Source organism: Ambystoma mexicanum, chromosome 5q (assembly GCF_040938575.1).
Source record: "Ambystoma mexicanum isolate Mex_15411 chromosome 5q, UKY_AmexF1_1, whole genome shotgun sequence".
Classification (NCBI taxonomy): Eukaryota; Metazoa; Chordata; class Amphibia; order Caudata; family Ambystomatidae; genus Ambystoma; species Ambystoma mexicanum.
Genome location: NC_090933.1, coordinates 1,027,957,161 through 1,027,978,448, shown reverse-complemented (window position 1 = coordinate 1,027,978,448; position 21,288 = coordinate 1,027,957,161).

The window sequence follows — 21,288 nt, the reverse complement described above, 5'->3', positions numbered from 1 at the left end:
TCCGACCTGGCAACTGGGTGCTTACTAAATCGTTTGAGAGAGCAGTACTGAGAGTGCTTCGGAGACACTCCCTGAGCCTGTGGGGCCAGGGGAAACAGCTGCTTCATCTCCACACTCTCCTGCAGATCCTTTTGCATCCTTGTTAGGTTCTGCTGCAAATTCATCACTTCCATCAGGAAGCAACGATGTGCTGTTCGCAGATCACACTGTACCAGTCACAAGGTAAAATCTGCGTCCACGGAGCTAGACTTACTGCACGGTTCGGCTGTGCCCACATGAAAATAAATATAGGGCTTATCCTTCACCCCATCTTTTGCATCTAAAGGAAAATAGGTTGCTGGGGATAGGGGAAAGACTAAGAAAACGCGTGATCAGGAGGTCACCAGCAAATGGACTATGGAGTTTTCATTTCAAAGGAACAATGCCTGTTATCGACCCTTCTTGTACGGAACAAACAAGTGACTGCGTGGCCAACAATGACAATGGACGATCAAATACATGGTCTTTCAAAACGTATTGTTTTCTCGTAATCATGTTAACCGAATTTCACAATAGTAGTTGCCTTAGGATTTTGATATATGGAAGAAGTACATCCGCTTGAAACATTCTTGCCTACTCAGAATGTTCCTACTGTATCTCCTAGAGACTCTCAACATAGACAGATCTATCATAACAATACATTACTGCTTATAATGAACGCAACTGCATTTGGAATAGGACAAATTGTTGGATCTGCTCCCATTTACCGCAACATGGGGAAAAAGGGTTGGGCTGGTATATTCACCCTTTGCCTTTAACTGCTGCATGTTATGCTTCTCTAAGGGCACTATTCTTCGGCCGATGGAATGATAGCATCTCGGGGAACTTTGATGGAACAAATTTGAACGAGTTTGAAAGGCGAGTTTTAACGCCTCTGGGATGCTCACTCTTCACAAATAGGAGCAAGCTTAATGTTGCTTCTATTAGGCCTTCTGATAGATTGTCCTGACCTTTTCAATCTTTGATTTCTTTTAAGATGGCTCCTTTAGGCAATAGGGATGCCACACCACCTTCTTACACTATTAACCATAGCCCCAACTCAGTTTCTTTCTGCATACAGAGGAATGGTACTCAGTCAATGGGTGATTTCGAGGGTTTCACTAGTGTTGCAAATTTGACCAGTGAGAACAGACCTTTATATGCAGGCGAACCTGTCTACTTCGTTTGTGGTAATGAAGCTTATCCATGGCTACCAAGGGATTGGCAGGGAACTTGTTACTTGGGAATTCTGCTACCTGGGGTATATGTAGCCAGTACCACTGAAATCTCTAAGGCTCGTCCTAGGTGGGACGAGAATGGCGATACTTCGTCACAAGTTCTGGGCGATGTTGCAAAATCCTTTGTACCTTTTTGAGGGCCGATTATTAATTCCGAGGCTATCAGGAGATTAGCAAGAGTACTGGAGAAAGCCATTAACCGGACCACTGACATACTCTATAACATGACTCTAGAGCAAAAGGCAATTAGATTAGTGGCGCTACAAAACTGGAGGGTATTAGACGTCATCTTGGCTCTGCGTGGTAGAGTATTCAAATTAGTGGGGTCCACTTGCTGCGTTTTCCTACCTGATTCCTCGCCAACCATCTTTAAGGCAATACAAAATCTGCATGTCCTAAGTACAGAATTGCATGTTCCTGAGGGAAACTGGGATCTTAGTGCTTGGTTCTGGGACTTCTTATGATCTTGGGGATGGAAGCTCCTCTCGGTCTTATTGATAATTCTGGGCATTCTGTTGTTTTGCTGTTGCTGTATACAATGCCTTCCTGCCATATGTTCAATGTTAGGGGGATGTTGTGCACAGACTATGGGAACGTTAGAGCCAAAGGTACACGCACCAGAAAGAATGACCAACAAATTTGTGATGAAGGAAATTTCCGCCGCAGAACCTATGGCAATTGATATATCTGATGAATGTGATTCAGGATGTATGGACATTGAGACGTGGAGTTACTCGCAAAGCGACTAGTTTTTAGTTTAGCACTTAGCTTGGGCCAAAAGGAGGGTTTGTTAAACGGAAATCATATTATGCCGCCTTTTGATTTATATTGGCCTAAGCCTAGTTGCTCTATGGGGAAAACCGTGTTGCAAAGTTCTGAATTAGAATTGACTTCAAGCGCCATCTTGGAAAAAGTCCTCCATCTTGGTTCTAGCTTCTGCTCACTCTTCAGTAATGATTAGCTATGTTTTCAGTTGCCAGAGCAGAATCGACCTTTGTCAGAGCCTATGTCAACCCTAGGGCTGACAGAGCAGACTATTTGCCCTGTGCAAACAAGACCTTGTAGTCAGAACGAACTCTCCTTCAAAGTGTTATCTATGTCCAAAAAAACTCATCCTCCCACAAACAGTGTCATACAATGAATGTAAACTAATGCTGGGTGTTTTTGAATGAATCCTGTGTACATTTCTGGAAACAGAATTTACTTTAGAAAGCTAAAGATTGACACAGCTGACGACAACAAAGTTTGTCAGTATGTTTAAGTAACCTTGGAGCTAAAGTGAACTCCAATTTAAAGTGTTTTCTGTATCAATAGCCTTAGCCATATTCAAACATAAGAACTGAATGTTAGAAAAAACTAGAACCGTGTACCTTAGCAATAAGCTATTGAATTTGTTTTTTGAAACTAGGATAAGACTGGAAAACACTTGAAGTATGTAAAGACAATATTGTTGTATTTGCCATGTGAAATGGGCATGAACCCAAATGTGTAACCTGTTAGTTTGGAGATGGGCTGAGCTATGACCAGGACTGGGTATAAATACTGCATGTTTTGTGATGACCAGGACTCACTACCATCACAGTGTTTCTGGTATGCACTGTGAGGTGCTGTGAACCAGATAGCTATCTGCTTTGATATTTGAATCTGTACATAATAAATCTTTGACTTCGTGACTGGCAGATCTAATTTTTGGTGGTACCAAGCCTCGATATTTGCTTGATCTTACATTGCTGTGGGTAAGGAACACAACATTCTGTTTGAATTTCTGCATTTTGTATTGTAAATGGCACGATTTGAATGTGCCTTTGTCCTAATGGCTGGTGTGACCATCGTATTGCCTGCTGGTCCTAGAGACCCAAGCTACTCCTCTCTAAGGAGGTCCAAATAGGCCACAACATGTTTGGGGATGTTTGTGGTCTCTTGCAGAATGGATGTGACCATGCAGTTTGGATTGGACTGCCCATTTTGCGGTGGGACCAAGACTAATTTACATGTGGTCTTTGCCCTTTTGTAATGGCTTGGCAGGTGAAGAACAGTGGTCTGGATGGTTTCCCAGAGCATTGTCAGCAGTTAAGATGAATTCTAAACCTTCCAGCCATCACCTCTTTTGTTTTACTAGGGGATTTGCAGCCTGATTCCATTGTATTCGAGGTCAAGGGAGATAATATTAATAAAAGTGGATCCTCCGCCGTGAACGTGCAGTAAAATATAGGAAGTTTCCCTGCTCCTACAGTGTAACATAGAAATGTGATATTTATAACATTCCTTAAACGCTAACAAATATATAGCCGGCATTAGACCATAGTTAGAAATGTGCCCATTCCATGGCCTGATGAGGATATGTTTTATAATTTGCATTCTGTAAAGGCCATAGCTATTTACAAAGACATGCGAAATGTGAACAAGTTCATTTGAGTCATTTCTATGCCCCTTGGGATAGTGGAAATAGGGTGGATGAGTAATAATAGTCTGTGCATTCTAAATTGAAAACATTGCTTCTCTAACCCAAAACCTGTAGAATTCAAATCTGAGCATAGTGTAAGCTGCACACAACACATTACACACCCACAGTACCACATGTATGCAAGGAAATGTAAGACATGCAAAGGTTATCTGATTTTATAAATTGCTGGTGTCATTGGGGAAAGTAAAGGTCTTTCACCATTTACAAATGTGACTTTATATGTAACATGGAGATTTTTTTAATGAAGTCAAGTATTTTCGTTTAATGATCAACACGCGGTGGAATTGTGTACTTCGAATGCCTAGTGTTATTCAAAACTTTGTATTTATATATATACATTATAGGGCAATGGCTGCTGCCCTATTGTTAAAGTGAGTCAGACTCCCACAGGAACCTTGCAAAACTCTATTGCTAATAACATTTGACTTGTTTGACGGATGGGGTTGAAATTGTATTAAGGGTCGTCTAAAGGCATGTAATCAATGAGTTACCAATAGTAGTCCAAGAAGAAGAGTAGACCAGGCAAGAGATAATGCTGTTTATTACAGCTGGGCAAGCACAACTCAAAGAGCACAGTGGAACTGAACTTGTTGATGAGAGCTGACAAACTGGCTGACATACTGCTAATACAATGTGTATACAGTTAGAAACAGTTACATTTCAACCTTCAAGTCTTCACCGTTTTCACAAAGCTGACTGGTTAAAATACGTCATGCCCCTATAGATAAACACATGTTAGATGGACATTATTGGAGCAAAACAGACCTGCCCTCTGCCGGTGTGTTCCCCCTCGTGTGATGCCACATTGTCTCCCACTCCACCCCTTAAACTGTTTGCAATTAGTAATAACATAATTGTGCTGCCCTCCGGATCTTTATTTGTCTGCGATTGGTCAGCACCAAAAAGGAAGGATCATGAGACTCCCTAAATTAGTGGGAAGGGAGACATTCACATGGCACCTGCTCGATGAGAAACCGCACAAACATTGTTACGGACATACTGGGCCTCATTACGGGTTTGACGGTAGCCATGCCGCTATTGGCGGCATGGCTGCCTCCAAAACCGGGTCTGGGTTCCCTCAATGGGGAATTACCGGGCCATTCCGAGTTTGGAGGGCCTGGTAATTCCTCCCTCAGGGAAGCCGGGCCCGGACCTTCCCCATAGGGCTCAATGGGAATGGGAGAGGGAGCTAACACGGGCCGATTACGACCGGCCTGTTGTTAGCTCCCTGGTCCCCTTGCGGGACCCGGTAATGATGCCTAGTTTTCCCAGGCGTCCTTACCGGGTCCCGCGAGGGGACCTCGTAATCAGGCGGAATGGGAATAACGGGTCCGCATACATTAGCGGACCCCGTTAACCCATTCCGCCTGACTCATAATGAGGCCCACTGTGTACTTGTTGCTTTTCAGGGACAGCAAAACGTACCATTAGATTGGCTCTTCTTGGAGCGCCCCTACATTCCACATCCTTGTTCCCATACCTACTTGCTAAGGGGTGGTTTCAAACCACTGTTGGTGTTATGCGATGGCCTCCACGGATGAAGTTGATTTCCCCAGCTGCCACGAGTAACTGTGGGACTGGCTCACCAACCTTGATTGTATTGTCCAATGCTGTCCAAGCGACAGCCGTCTGCTGGACAAGAGCTGCCAGAGTTCTGCTTCCCCCACTACCTAGCTATGTTGTGTTTGCCATGTGTTCAAACTGGCCTGCTGTGAAAGGCCATCTACAGTATCCCCATGGGGTGCGCTTACCTGTGTTTTTGCCTTCCTCGCAAAGTGCTGTGCGTCCATATTGTTATGTAGACAGAGCATCCCTCGTTGTTGTTCCCCATGCATGGGTCCAGCCTACAGTGATCCTGTGTTCCCACCCACCCACCCCCATTATTCACATAGTTGGTAGGTGGGCCCCACTGCCTTGTGCTGAATCATCTCGTTCTTTGCATGATGATGAAGTTAATTAGGGGCGCGTAGGCCCCCCAGACTGCAAAGTTTGGTAAAGATTAATTGAGAAATAAAATAGTTATTAAGAATAAAAATAAATCAAAGTTGCAGCCTGCATCCCATTTATTTTCTCATAGACAAAGAAGGTCAAATGTTGCTGGACCATACTGCCCAAACCACTGGACAGATTTGGACCAGGTCCGAAACAACTTGGGCACATAGCATTTACTGGAAGCCTTATTGTGGCGTATGGTTATTCCATGCAGACGTTTTTTTTTAAAAATATTTGATGGAGCAGGGGGTGCCCTCTTGTCAAAAATAGATAGCTATACCTGGGGTAAACTGCCAAAACCCAGGGTTTGTAGAAATGAAACAGCCGCCATTTTTTTTTCAATGCAAGAGTCGAGGATAAAGGAAAGTGAAAAGCATGAAAACGCCACTTGCAGCTCAAAATACATATAAATTACTATAGGCTAGAGGTGGGCGCATGACTAGAGGACACCAAGTGAAATTTGGGATTTGGTTATGTCCAGGAACTAAGATTGCAACACAAAGCATTCTGTAGCTTCGGCTGTAGCCGCAAATAGCCAAAATGTGTAATGAAACTGTGTTGTGGAAAAAATGTGTGTTATGGGGGAATGGGAGAGGAAAGAGTAGATCATGAGGCCGTCGATGGAGTGTGGGAACCCAGCACTGAGTGCGGGTACACTTGGTGAGGGCTTGGGGGATGAAGGGAGGATATTTGTTCGCACAATCTTTTTTCCCGATAACTTCGGTTATGTGGAACTACAGATAGCCGATGGTATGTTCAGTTCTGTAACCGCGGCCATAGATTGCTTTTATTTCTATTTTTTCTAAAGGTTTTTTACAGTTATAATGATGTCGGGTGTGAAAAATCACTGGTCACATGTTAGGCATTTGGGACTCTTATCCATGCAGTAAGTGTGACTGATTCTGCCTAGTTGTGAGGAAGCTGTTTGCTTGCTCAGGATATGTTTTCTAGTAAATGAATTACTTTAGAGCAAGGCTTTATATAATATAATTTATATTTAACTATTTACCTTTTTGTACAACTTTTCAATGGAGAATGTCCACTTATGAGGGTCAAAAAAATTGAATTTATGTGTACAACTCTAGGTAATTTGGATTCATTTCACTAGGGCCTTATATATTTTTTTGTTTACAGATTGAAAAAGTGCATATTATAAGATATATACTGTGCACATATTACTGTGGAGATAGCTGTGTTAGCTAACCCTGATTCTCCTCATGTACTCACCCTATTTACAGTCTTAGTATTATGATTGTACCCCCACCATGTCTTTGTCTATCTATATACTACACCCACACATTCTGTACCCTTATGTAGCCTACCTTCACCCTTTCAACCACTATCCACCCCCTGTTCCGCTACAGAATGTATTAATATTTCTGTAGTGTTTTGTCATTTCTTTTATATTGCATATATCTGAAAATACAAAATACAAGCAGTGAATAATCAGATATATATATAGTAAAAAAATATATATATATATATACATTTAAATGTTAGCCCATAACCATGACTACCACACCAGCTAGCAACATGGCAATGTTTGAGGTGTGGCTAATCACAGAAATGGCTGGAGTGTGTAACCACGGCTACGGAAGCACCTGCATTCATGTGCAACTAGTACTCATGGCTATACTGGGAGCTCTTTGTTGCTGCTGCTATGTAAAGGTTCATTGTACGTCATGTATTCTCCCTAGCAACATAGCCGTGGCTACCTAACATTTTGATTCAAACTAAATCATAGTAACAGCATGTATTGTAGGGGGAATGGGGCGCTTGGGAGTGCAAGACATCAGATTTGTCACTGTTTTTCCAAATAGCCATGCCTAAAAATAAAACAATTTCCTGGGGTGGTTCTATAGCCGCGGCTATACAGCATTCGGGAAGTCTCACACAGGCACGTCAATGTACCTCCTCAGTTCATTGACTCCTACTCTACATGCGGGTATATGAATAGCCACGGGTATTGAGCCATATTATTATGTGGATTCTAGACCACACAATTTTACTTCTGTTTCTGATTTTATGTCCTCAGGGTTACCCTTGAATTTTTAAAGATTGGAAAGGTTTGTGTTAGAGCTAGCAAAAAATATGCGTGTACCCACAGCTACCAGACAATGTTTCTAGCAGCATTTGAATAGCCGCGGTTATCACAAATGGTGGGTAAAGCAACAGATTTCTATATGTTTCGCTGTTTGTAATTGGTTGTTGTTACTGTTGTACTTGTGCACGTGTCTATGATAGTTTTCAGTGAAAATGTGTCCTTATTTTATTACTTTGCTTATTATGTAGTCCTCTTTTTGTGTTATTGATTTTGGAAAGCATAAAAGCCACCATTTTGTGCACTTTTTTCATTTTGATTGCAATATTGTACACATGATGATTGTGTGGCTGATGTGAAAGTAAGTGTCATTAAATATTTGCATATTCAATGGTTTGTTTGTAGTGTTGTGTGTGTTAGCTATGTTTACCACTGCTATCAGATGGCATATATTGTCACTCTATTCCATCTGCTCAGATTAATTGGCAGTCAATTATTGATGTAATTATTAAAATTTTCATGAACATGCTGCTTAAAAATATATTTTTGAATGAACAGCAGTTATATGCAACTATTTTCCTTTATGTATGTAGGTTTCTGAGGGCAAATGTGTATTTGCTTGTATTTTTCTTAAGCGTTCACTGCATCTCGACCATGTCTGCAGTTTTCTCTTCTAAATACATCCAAGAACAATTGTATTCTTATGAACTATCCCTCAGTGAATGATAACGTTCAAATAATCAGGCTCATGTACATACTGTAGATCAATATATTTTAAAAGCAATGAGGAAAAGTAAAGGAGTTGTCTGACAATCTGTATGATTTTTTTCAATCCACTTTTTTTCCCAATGACTGAATGGTTCTCACAATTGAAGACATGTTACTGTATGCTTGTTAGGTAGAATTAAAGGCAGTACCATCTGGGACCACTACACACAATTAGGACTACATGTGTTAGCCAAACCAACCTTTGGTATAATTCTGTACCACACAGTTTTTGGTAGCGAGCTGAGCAGCCAGGCTTATCTCAAGCGTGAATGTGAGCAGTCCAAGTAATTACACAGAGGACTTTCAATCACAGTGGTTCAAGTAGACATTTATACTCAAGGTTTCTTGGTAAAACACTTATTAATCTATTACAAAATCATTTGGAAAACATTTCACCAGAAGGAGGCAACTTAATATTACACACTAATACATTTCAATACAAAACTGTAAGATTTTGAGACAGTTTGAGCTCCCCTGAAATAGGAGCCAAATTGCAGTTCAATTACTTACAAGTGAGCAAAAGTGTCAAGGTAAATAGAATAGATCACATATACTTGTTAGACAGTGCAAATAGTTTCATTTCACCAGAAGAGTTCCATTCAAGTCAGTAGGTAAGGCCAAAGTCAATGGGCTAGTGTTCTGGATAGCAAAGAGCATCTCTGGTATCAAACAGTAAAGTCTTTGCAAAAGTTCTCAGAGGTAGTTTAGGTGAAAAAGAATCATTTGTTGGGTCACAAGCTGATTAGGCCTGCAAGTTGGGAACGTTTCACAATCTTTCACAGCGAGAGTGGCATTCTCTGAATCGGGTTGGCACAGTACCTTAGTATGAAGAAACAAATGCAGCTAAAGTCATTGGTTCCTGGCAGTTCATGCAGATCTCACTGTTCCTGAGCCTCAGTCGTGGGGACAAGAGGGAGGACATCCGGGGACTCCTGCACTGCCTGGGATCATCGAGAAAGCAAACAAGATGGAGTCACTTCAGTTCTAGTACTTGTAGCTCCAAGCACACAAGCTGGTATCCCTCTCCCTTGTTAATCCATTGAGAATGGTATCCAGGTGGTCTACGAGTTGATTGGTACCACCAACTCAAAGGAAAACGTTGTCCTTGAAGGGGCTTCTCTGTCGAGATGAACTGGGCAATTCTGACCTGCAGCAGGGCTTCACCGGGCAAACCAATGGTCCAGGAGTTGCAGCAGCCATCCTCTTCCGGCTCTTCTTCAGTTCTTTCGTTCCAGTGGTCAACTCTGCTTTCCAGTCCAAGAAACTCACCTTTTAAACAGTTCTCTCCCTTTCATTCCAGCCTAGCTGTCACTCACCCAGCAGGGTGGTTGTCCTTGCCAGACAGTCAGCCAGCCAATCATGCCAGAGTGCATTTGGGTCTTATAGAAGACTAAGCACAGGGAGTTTTGGGCACCTCCCTCACTTTCTGCCCACCCCAGAAACTCAGAGGCCAGGGGCGGTCTTCAGTCCTAAAGCCCGCCAAAGGTATACGAACAAAGGGACCAAACCTGGTTTGGCGTGCAGAGACAAACACTAGAAGGACCTTTCCAAAAAGAAACTGCGAAAAAAGAAGACCCGGTCCTGTTTAAACAAAGGGACCTAAGGCGCCATCTTGAAAAACATGGCTCCTGTGATTTTTAGCTAACGATGTTCGCGGACTGAAAAAATCATGGTGGTTTGTTGTGAAACCACTGCCACCAGCCTTTTCAATAGGAAATGGTAGTATTTGACTGCTACATGAGTATTAAGACACATGGGGTACTATGTAACCCCTCCAGCACTCCATTGTAAGATGGTCTGTGCTTGGTCTAGGAATTTGGAAAGACTAGTGAAGTAAATTTCACTTTACATTCTCTGGGAAACAGTAGTTTATACCAGTGAAGGTATATACAACTTTGGGAAGTCTAAAAGACATCCCTGTGTCACTGAACTGAGGTTGCTGGGTGACATAAATAAAAAAGATGATGCTTATGGAGTTGTTGAAAACTCCATAACCAACGAAAAATAAACCCAGAAAACAAACAGAATTAATAAGTACAAAGTCCCAAAGTTCTGCAAAAGAGCCGGGGGTCTCTAAAGTAGGGAGGAATTAGCACATTTTTAAAATTCTCCCTAACAATGCTTTATTTTAAATTAACCTTGTATTTTTCCCATGGCCCAATGATTACTATATGTAAAGAGAACAACAGTGTACTATGCAGAAATGTTGTTTTGAACATAGTGCATTTGATGTACCACATATCAGGGTCAAAAAACATACATTTCATAAAGTATGTTCTCTAACTATTTTTGTTCTCTTTTTTTACAGGCAGAAGATGGGAAATTATCTGTTTCTCATCATATGTATTGAGTGTCCATACATAAAATGAAATCCAATCATTTGACCTAAATCTGACTACCCCCACCCACTCTTCCTGTTTACATTCTACGCACACTCTATATGTTCTCCCTATATCTTCTGTATTTCTATGCATGGTATCTCCACCCTGTTGAACTCTTCTCATCCTATTGCCATAGAATGTATTCTTGATACTCACAGTAAAAATATTGAACATATTGAAGTAAAGTTTGATCATGTAGAGGAACCACATTTGATTTCCTGGACCGATGCACGCTTTACGCGTATTAAGGATACCTTTGTGAAAAAGTATGCAATTAGTATTCAGAAATCACAAGGATTGACTTTACAAGCAGCACTTATTGACCCGTTCATACATTGTTCAAAGAAGGAATGTTATATGTAGCCCTGTCACGTGTACAAAATATTGAAGTTTTATTTTTAATACACTTTGATGAAACAAAAGTGACAGCTGAAATTTCATTTATTTTTTTTTAAATCTTTTTTTTATTGTTTTGTTCAACCTTTAAAAAAAGGAGAATAAACGAAACAACAACAAGATAACAATTAGCAAAGTTAGCCTTGTCATTTCCTTCCCTCCATTCCTCCTCATATCTTTAGTCAGGCCGTTATGACGTCTCCAGTTCAATTAAGCAAGACCCTTCATACTTCGAGATTATGTTATTTATCTTTAATCACTTAAAATGGTTCCTGTTCTTCCAGCCGAGTTTTTAGAGCATAAAGGAAGTTTATCAGAGCAAATAGGACTGCTCTACTTGATCCTTCAAAGAGAGCTTTCCACAAATCTTCAGTGCTTCTTGGACAGTAATCATTAACAACTGGAGCAAAGATAAGTCCTCTTTGCTGCTCAAGATTCAGGCATGACATAATCAGATGTTTCAATGTTTCTCTGGTGAGGTTACAAAAGCGGCACATGGGGTTAAGATCTGCGTATTTTGGCCAGATACATATGCGTTCTTTTGTACGAAATGCATTTAATCTGAAGCGCATGTGGAGTGCTCTTGCGTGCTGGCTTGGCAGGCGAGATAAATAGGAATGGCATTGATTAAAGGCTTTCGCCTCTCCCGGTGCTTCATGCAATGATTTAGATTTAGCAGGTCTTAATCCAGTCCAGCCTCCACATCTTCTTTTTTGGCTGACTCTGGATTTTCTATTAGCATTGATTGAGTGATGTCATACTCTTCTAACAGATCTTGGCAAAGCCGATTCCATTTAAAAAAATTGTGTAATCCTTCGCTGATGCTGGCATGTGAAGAATTGAAAATTGTAATTCTGGTGTCTTCAACATTGCTTTACGAAACAGACTCAAGAGATTCCATGAGACTCTTGCATGTATAGAGATTAAACCTAGTTCATATCATATGCACACGGTTGCAGTACCCCTCGGTAAAAGAAGTACACGAGTCCAGGAAATATTTTCTAGTGAGTTCCATAAGTCACTGGAGCAACCAAATGCATTTTCGCCTCCATAAATTAGACTAGGCACAGCTTTCTGTTGGAAAAACATAATGATAGGTTTTAGCGAGAATTTTCCGTATTTGTTATTAATCATACAGGCCTGACATGCCAGCTGTCTACACTTGCTTTTCACTACTTCTGCCCACGGTGCGTCGTTTATGCTCGCACTGATTGTCATGCCTAAGTATGTTGTATATTTTACAAGCTGAATTGGCTCCTTGGCGATATGCCAGTTGAACTTCCGACCCCTTCCGTGTGGACCTGATAGTTTCTATAAAATCAGGATTTCAGATTTTTGCCTGTTAATTTGCAGCCCCTTCGATGTTATGTAACTATCTATAAGGTTCATTTTGTGCTGAAGACCTATCAGTGTCTGATCTATTAATACCAGGTCGTCAGCGTACACTAGATAGTTGATGGGTGATCCATGTTTTTAGGAGGGAACAAATTGTTGTCACAGAATACGTCTTTTACGTCTGATATAAACAGGTTGAATATTGTGGCTGCCAAAGGACAGCCCTGTTTCACACCCTTAAATGTCTTGATTTTAGTTGACAATATGCCCTTCATATGGAGTCGAACTCTAATGGACGTTTCCGTGTGCAATTCTCGAATTGCGCCCGTTAGGCTGGGCGGGCAGTTCCACTTAGCTAGTTTTCTCCACAATAGCTCTCTGTTGATACTATCAAATGCCAGAGAGAGGTCTATCAGAGCCAGATAGATCTTTGAATTGGATCTGATTGCCTCCATCTTTAGCAGGTTCAAAAGGAGCAGATTTAAGCCGCAGCCTACCCCTCTTACAAAACCTGCTTGGCGGGGGTCTATATGGTTGGATTCTTCAGCCCACCTCAAGATTTTTCGTTGGAGAAGAGTGGCATAGATCTTCCCCACAACATCAAGAAGCGCTATAGGTCGATAATTTTTAGGGTTGGATTGATCCCCCTTTTTAAAGATGGGGACCACAACAGAGCTTTTCCAAGAGTTAGTGGTAGAGCGACTCTTGGTAATACGGTTAAATAAAGTGACACAAAAGTCTGCCCACGGTCCTGGATTAAGTTTGATTGTATGGTTTGTTAGACCATCGGGGCATGGGGCTCTGGATTCTCGCATTCTTTTGATTATAAGTAAGATGTCTTCTCTTTCGAATTCCAGGTCCCATTTGGTTACAGCCTGTGGGTCACATGAATTTGTTATTTCGTCTTTACAAAACAGGGCTGAGTAGAACTCTATCCATGCTTTTTCCGTGACAACATTGGCCTGTATGGAATACTGAGTTGCCAGACTTGTTATTTATCAGTTTCCAAGAGTCCGCTGAGTTCTTCTCTTCCATTTTTGCCAACATCATCTCTGAGTTTTTGCATCATGATGGCCGCGTGTGACTTAAGCCAGTTCTTATACTTTTGCTTAATCACCCTTCTGGTCTGTTTTGTGATTTCATTATATTGCCCTTTTATTTTCCTTAATTCCTGCTCTTTTTCGTTGGAGGACGATCAAGTCGAATTTGTGTTTTGGCTGCAATTTGATCTGTCTCAGTATAGATCTTCGTTCTTCAAATTGAGCTAGGAGATGTTGGTATTCTAAACCCTCTGTGTTTTCTATGAAGTTTGATGTTATATCAACTACTTCAGTGTCCAGGAGGTTTAGATGGATCCTGCTTGACCCTGTGCTTACCAAGTAAGGCCAGTTCGCTTGGGCACAGTTAGCCTGGTTGTTAAATGTGAGTTGTACCATATCATGGTCACTATGGGTCATTTGAAGAACGTTTAGATGCTGTATTCTTTTGTGAAGATTTTCTGTGACAAAAATATAATCAAGGCCCGAAGATTGATCTATTTGTCTCCATGTAGGCTGGGCTGGCATGTCTCCCACAGTGTTGCCATTTAACATGTACATACCACGTATGTCCATTTCTAGGCACCATTGTGCTGCTTTCTGTTCTAGTTGATTTTTCTCATTCAGGCATACGATATTTAAGTCACCACATACAATCAAATCTAGTGGTTGTTCCTTTTCAAGGAGATCGTCGATTGCAGCTGTCACTCTGTCTAGGAATGACAAGGCGTTTTGTTGCCCGGTGATTCCAATATACGTTGATGATATATAGTCGACCACCGTTGGTTTCGTTACAATGTGTTATTCCAATTGTTGATAACTGAATAAAGGGCGACATGTTCTGTGAGTCAATAATCCTGAAAGCTGCAGCTTTTCTCACTGCCTTCAGCAAACCAGCCATCGGTCTTCCCTTGGTTTGACGTATCGCTGGGTTACATGCTATTTCAAAGCCTTCTAGAATCGGGCTAGTGCTCAGCCATGTTTCCTGTAGGCACAATAGGGCCAAGTTAATTGCCCAAGATGTTTGGAACAGATGGTTAAAGCCTCTGGTATTCCAGGATGCCATTAGGCAAGAAGTTCGCTTCTCTGATGCCTGGCATTATTTGTTCGAAGCCTTATTTAAGGTACCTGCTAGCCAGGACCAATCAGACACTTCATGGGTCACATTGCCCTCCGACACATCCTCGACAGTCGTCGGGGTCACGCTCTGTGTTACATTAACTGTAATCCGTATCAGTTTGCCCTTCAGAGTTGCTTCAGCTAGCTCTGCCACAGATGACGGTGGCCTTGCCAGAATTGTTGTCGATGCAACAGATGTTTCTAGTTCAGGCTGCTGGGACCAAGCTCGGCTCGTCGCAAGGTCTAATGTATTGCGTGAATCACCATTAGGCGAATGTAGATAAGAACATTGGTCTGCTTGTGTTATGTCAAACCCCAAAGACATTAACACTGGACCTGCCTCGAGCAGTGCATCGACAATGAATTTCGACTGAATATGTAGAATAAAAACATCATTTTTCTTCTCATCACAAAATTTGAAAATTCTAAGGTCATCTGATTGATTCAATCGCCCTTAAGCTTGGAATCAGGTGACACAGCCAAAATACATGATGTCGATTTAGGGTGAAATCATCCGAAGATTCGATACATTCTAGTATTAGCCGATGAAGGCCTTGTTGACCTTGCTACTGTAAGTGTCCCTCTTTCTTTTTATCAGCTTAAAGGTTTGTTTTCGTCAGTTTTCACCTATCAGGTTGGGTATTATCCTGAGTTTTAGGAGATGGTAGGTTAGTAACCACTCTCGCTTCACTTGGTAAAACAGACAGGCCACAAGGCACTGTCGAGCCTACCACCGGCACAGTAGCATGCCCATCCCTTTTAACTGTGCCAACCTTGCTGCACAACGGTACATTTAGGGTACTCGACTTTGCCTCCAGGAGTTTTCTTTTGGCATCCAGAGTTAAGAATTGTGGTCTCAGAGTAGCTTTTTCCTGGATAGGCCGTGTCGGCAGTTGAATCAGCTGACATGTTCTAGACGCTATATTAAGGTTAACTGTGCCTTTTGTTCCCTCGTTTGATATTTCTCCAGCAGCATAGGGGTCAACTTTGTAGCACTTATGGCTGGATTAGTAGCCAACTGTTGATTGCTTGCAGACTGAATCGGTGATGATAATTGGATCACTTTTGACGCTATAGTTGGAGCAGCCTCTTCTGTTGATCGCTCTTTTTGGGCGAGCATCTTGCTCGTAGCTGGATTCTTTGCTATGCCCCGTGCCAATTTGTCAACAGCCATTACATCATGGAATGAAGGGTCTTGAGTGAACAAGGTAGCCGTCTGTACCTCGACTGCATTGGTGTCACTATCACACAACTGTTCGTCTTCATACTTTGAAACATTCATCAGGGTGTCAGATGCATCGCTGATGCAAGCATAAGACCCTTCCAAATCACAATCCCTTTTTTTGGCATTTTTTGCTAGCTGTTTGCGTGCAGGTGGAATAGTTTTTGGTAACACACCATTGACAGTTACGTTAACAGTTTTAATATTCCGTAGGAATTTTCGCAAATTGCCCGTTGCCTCTCTTCGCTTTCCTTGCCGGTTGATTTTATGACTTCATTCCGGGAGCACCATTCGCAAGGCCCTTAGGCTTACATGTCTTCTGTGGGTCTACAACAGACTTGAAGATGTCATATGTAGTCATAGGTTTTCCCGCGACATTCGTTGGTATGCGTACTAAATCTTGAGGGCATGTCTCTTGAAGGGTGCCAGCTGTTGATGAGGAGGGTCTTTGCGGGTTCTGTAAGGCTAGATTTGCAGCGTCTTGAGACTCCTTTACAGCTTTTGCAAAGCCGCTAATGGTTTTAGTTTGCTTGTTAGGTATGAGAATGTGGGCCTTTGCAAGGGTTGGGCAACTATCTTTTGATGCATCTGGAAGGGGAGGACTGGGTTCAACATGAGACCTCCTCACTGGAAACAACTGGTCCTCTGTGGCGGCCTTTACCAGGACCTGGTCTTCATTTGTGTTTTTCGGGTGTACCACATTTGCAACAGGAGACCCTGTTACACACACATAGTTGTTTATTGAAATCACACTGTCGGTTCTTAACAGGTGATCAACCTTGTTCGACGGGGTCACAAGTTGGCACTAAATCTGGTGGTCCATCTCCATTTCTCCCTCTGGGTTGGATTGGAATAGATGAAAATGGTGTGAGGAAATAGTTTCATTAGTTTTTCAATGTCTTGTTTCATCATTAAAGTAAGGGAAACCCCTCGTGCATTCCCCAAATCATTGCCTCCACAATGAATGAGTAAGATGTCTGGGTGCCCTGTACTTCTCATACTTAACCATTTTGGAAGTATTTGATATCACTGAATTCCTCACATTCCAAACCATTTAATTGTGAAATTTGGCAAACCTAGGTCAATGGTAATATTTAGTTTCTCACAAAAAGCCAGCAACCAAAACAGCCAGCTGTCTCCAATCAGCCACACAGTTTTCATTGAAGCCATGATGATATCTGCAGTGTTTCTCTGTCTCCAGGAAAATTATTTATACTTTGAATTTCAAGTAGTTTGTATGAGTGGGGTATGTATGATGTGTGTGTTGTAGTTTCTAATTGGTTGATGGTGCTGTTTTTGCATTGCTATTCGCTGGTAGACATCCACAGCACCACTCTGTAGCCATGACTATATTAGGACAAATGACACGTCATGTGTTTGTGAACGTGTAGTAGCCACGGCTCAAGTAGGCCTGCACACAATCCCTCTGTAGCCATGTCTATATTAGGAAAATTGACACGTTGTGTGTATTTGCCGTGACTATGGGTCTCATTACGACTTTGGAAGTAGCCATGGCGCTATTAGTCCGGGTCCGATCTGGTGGAGTGGGGACTTACCAGGAAATTCCGCCTTAGGTGGACCCAGTAAGTCTCCATTCCAAATGTCATTCACCATTCCCATTTGAGCCCCCATTGGGGCTCAATGGGAATGGGGAAGGCGCTAATTACGGGCGCTAATGGGGAAGGTGCTAATGGCAGGCCTGTAATTATTGCCCTGGTCCCCTAACAGGACCCGTAAGGGACGTGTGGTCCGACCACACGTCCCTTGCGGTTCCCGCTAAGGGACCTCAGAATTGGGCGGTAAGGGATTACCAGCACCAGTCTCCTTACCGGTGCCCGGTATCCCTTACCGCCCACCTGGGAATGAGGCCCTATATCTAATATGTTAAGCGGAATGTATGCTCCTCACCTGAACCTTATACCTGTACCTGAAAAGTACTCATCCAGGAAATGTAAGCAGTCAGTCAAAGCAAATTCAAATGAAATCAGTTCTTGTAAGACTGTAAAACAACCAAATTTAGCGATGTTGGAGAGTTATTCAACTCTAACATACCCTCATTGCAGATTTAGTAATCAAACAGGAGTTGAATGCTATTGTAATGCAGCTTTGTGTATGTGGTTTCAATTGACTCTGTTGATGCAAAAAATAGCTTCCACAAAAGAGACGCAGCTATGTGTGGAACTTTCAACTCTTAAAACATCTGTAGATGAAAATCCACACAGTTTACATTCGGCAATGTCAATCCCAAATCTAGTAGCTGCTGCAAGTGGACATCAACAATTTTCTCAAAATACACAGGAAGATAGTCAAGCATGTTTAGTGACTGTCTTTGAGTTATTAGTGAAGAAAACTGTTAATGTAGATAGGTATGTAGGAATTAGTTACAAGTGGAATCATATGTATCCAAAATGTAAGAAAGTTTATCCTACTCCGGATTTGTGTACCTGCATGTGCCTGATCAGAAAAGTGTAACATTTGCTGATCTTGTAACTAAAGCATTCCATGACATGCAATACAGTGAATGTAGTTGTAAGTTACAAGCAACACTGCAAAATCTAGTTTTTAATAAGTAGGTATCGATTATGTTTCAAAGATGCAATGTAGATGGTATTAAAATAAACATGTCAATAATGAATTTTGTAAATAGTCAAGTTTCTGTTAGAAAGAAAACTTTTAAAATGTGTGCAATTATTTTTCATGAGGCGGCATCCATTGACTATGGACATTTTAGGACATGGGTACGTACACAAGTAGATTGGCTTGTTTGTAATTACTCTATAGTCGCACATCGAACTAGATTACAACATACAAAATAAAAATTTGACATAAAAAAATAGGTTAATAAGTGTTTTATGTTAATTAGGATATGGATTGTTACTATGATTTTTTTTTTAAACTGTTCTAAATAAATGTAGAGGTAATATTGTGAAGATTATATAACTCAGAAGAGAAAATAACATTCTGCTATCTTTAGTTTTGTTTTGTTGTGTAAAACACTGTGTATTTTAATATGTACAGTGTTTCCTGTAAATGCTATGTTCCATAAATGGTTCCATGTACAAGATTTTTAGTGTGAGCGGGTGTAGGAGCTGATGACTGTTTACACATGAAACAAGTAAACAGTATGTTGTAGATGCAACAATGTACAGTGCCATTAAAATACAAAAATACAAAAAATACAAAATCAAAATAACTTACTGAACAGGTTAGTTTGTTAAATGTAGGAATATGTTCTATGTGCAGTGTGGAGGTCAGATAATCTATTCAGTCATTAAATCATGTGTGTTCTTTAACTGTGTATGGTAGGTTTAAGACTATTGTAATTAGTTACTAAGGTGTGTAGGTTGCCAGAAAAAGGACACACACCAAATTATAAAATAAGTTAAGAAATACTAATGTAGAAATGATATGATATGGCATCTGTAACGCGCCTATACACAAGTGTTTCAAGGCGCGACGAGGCAGGGAGGGGGGAACAAGGGGAGACAGACAAATGATCCTACTAGGCCAGGTGTCATTCAGATCGCTCAAGTGCATGGGTAGAGGGGACGGGAAAAGTGTAAGGGGGAAAGGGAGAGGGAAAGTGCAGTACAAAGTGATTAGTAAAATACAAGATAAATAATAAGGGCCAGCTGGTGGCAAGTGCAGTATAAGTGCAGACAAGTGCTGGGAAGGGGGGCTGTAGGGATACAGAGACAGTCCCGCAGTGCAGGGGTTGCCAGGGAGGCAGTGCAGGGGAGAGTGGCTGGGCCAAGGACCGAGATTGGTGAGTGGCCCAGTTGCTGATTCAGTACAGTTTCAGTGATTTAGCAGGGGAGAGGGGGAGAGAAAGCAGAAGCAAAGGGGAAGGTTTGAGGTGCTTCCGGAACCAGAGATGGTTCTCCTCAAGTTTCAGGGAGGCAGGAAGGCTGTTCCATAGGGAGGCCCCTGCTGCAGAGAGAGATCTCCCCCCAACTCGTTGCTTGGAGAAGCGGCTGGCCCTGAGGGAGTTGGAGGCGGATGAGCGAAGAGCCCGAGAAGGAAGATATTTAGGAAGAGAGAGTTGAAGGTATTTTTGCCCAAGGCCCCAGAAGGCTTTGTGGACAATGCAGAGGGTTTTGAACATAATCCTCGCAGCCACAGGGAGCCAGTATAGCGATTTCAGTCCTGGAGAGATACGGTCCCTGGGCTTGAGGCCAAGGACAAGTCTCGCAGTCCTGTTCTGGATGAATTGCAGCGGGCGGAGAGTAGAGGCAGGCAGATTTAGATAGAGGCTGTTACAGTAGTCCAGCTTCGAGAGAACCAGGGCTCTGGAGACAGTGAGCTTCTGGGGGAAGGAGCGGAAAGGAAGGATACCTCTGAGGATTTGCAGCTGGTAGTGTGGCTTCTTAGGAACATCAGAAATGTGAGGAGAGAAGGAGAGTGTGGAGTCGAAGATGACCCCAAGGTTTTTTTTTTGCCTTGCAGGTAGGAGCAGGAAGAGGGCCAAGAGAGGCCGGCCAGAGAGCTGCAGGGAAGGAGGGAGTGGGTGTGCCGATGAGTAGAATCTCAGTCTTACTGGCATTAAGGTAGAGGTCGTTGGCGGCACACCATTCCTGGATAGCAGAAAGACAGTCAGAGATGAGGGAAGGAGAAGAGGAGGCCAAGGGTAGCCTGAAAATGAGCTGGGTATCATCCACATAGCACTGAAAGTTGGGGCAGAGAGCAGAGATGCAGATTGCAAGATGTGCCAGATACTGGTTGAACAGCCAGGGAGAGAGGTTAGAACCCTGGGGGACACCACAGGTAGAGAAAAAGATGGCAGAGAGGAAAGACCCCAGTTGTACCTGGGAGGGTCGAATTGAGAGGAAAGAGGTCAGCCAAGCCAGAGCCTGACCAGTAATACCCAGGTTATCACGGAGACGGTTGAGCAGGATGGTATGGTTGACAGTATCAAAGGCAGAAGAGAGATCAAGCAAAATGAGAACACATGGAATGTTAGAGTCAAGGTTCGAGAGTAGATCCTCACGGATGTTCAGGAGAGCAGTTTCCGTGCTTCTGACGGCTCTGAAGCCAGACTGATGGTCATGAAGGCTACCAACAGATTCAGCATGGAGATTAAGCTGGGAGATGGCCAGTTTCTCCAGGAGCTTGCCCATGAAGGGAGTGATAGAGATTGGGCGATAGTTAGCTGGGCAGGAAGGGTCGGAAGAGGGTTTCTTAAGAAGGGGGTGCACAAGGGAGTGCTTGAGAGGGGATGGGAAGACTCCAGAGGCGAAGGAGTGGTTGCAGAAGTCAGCAAGGGCAGGAGCCAAGGAG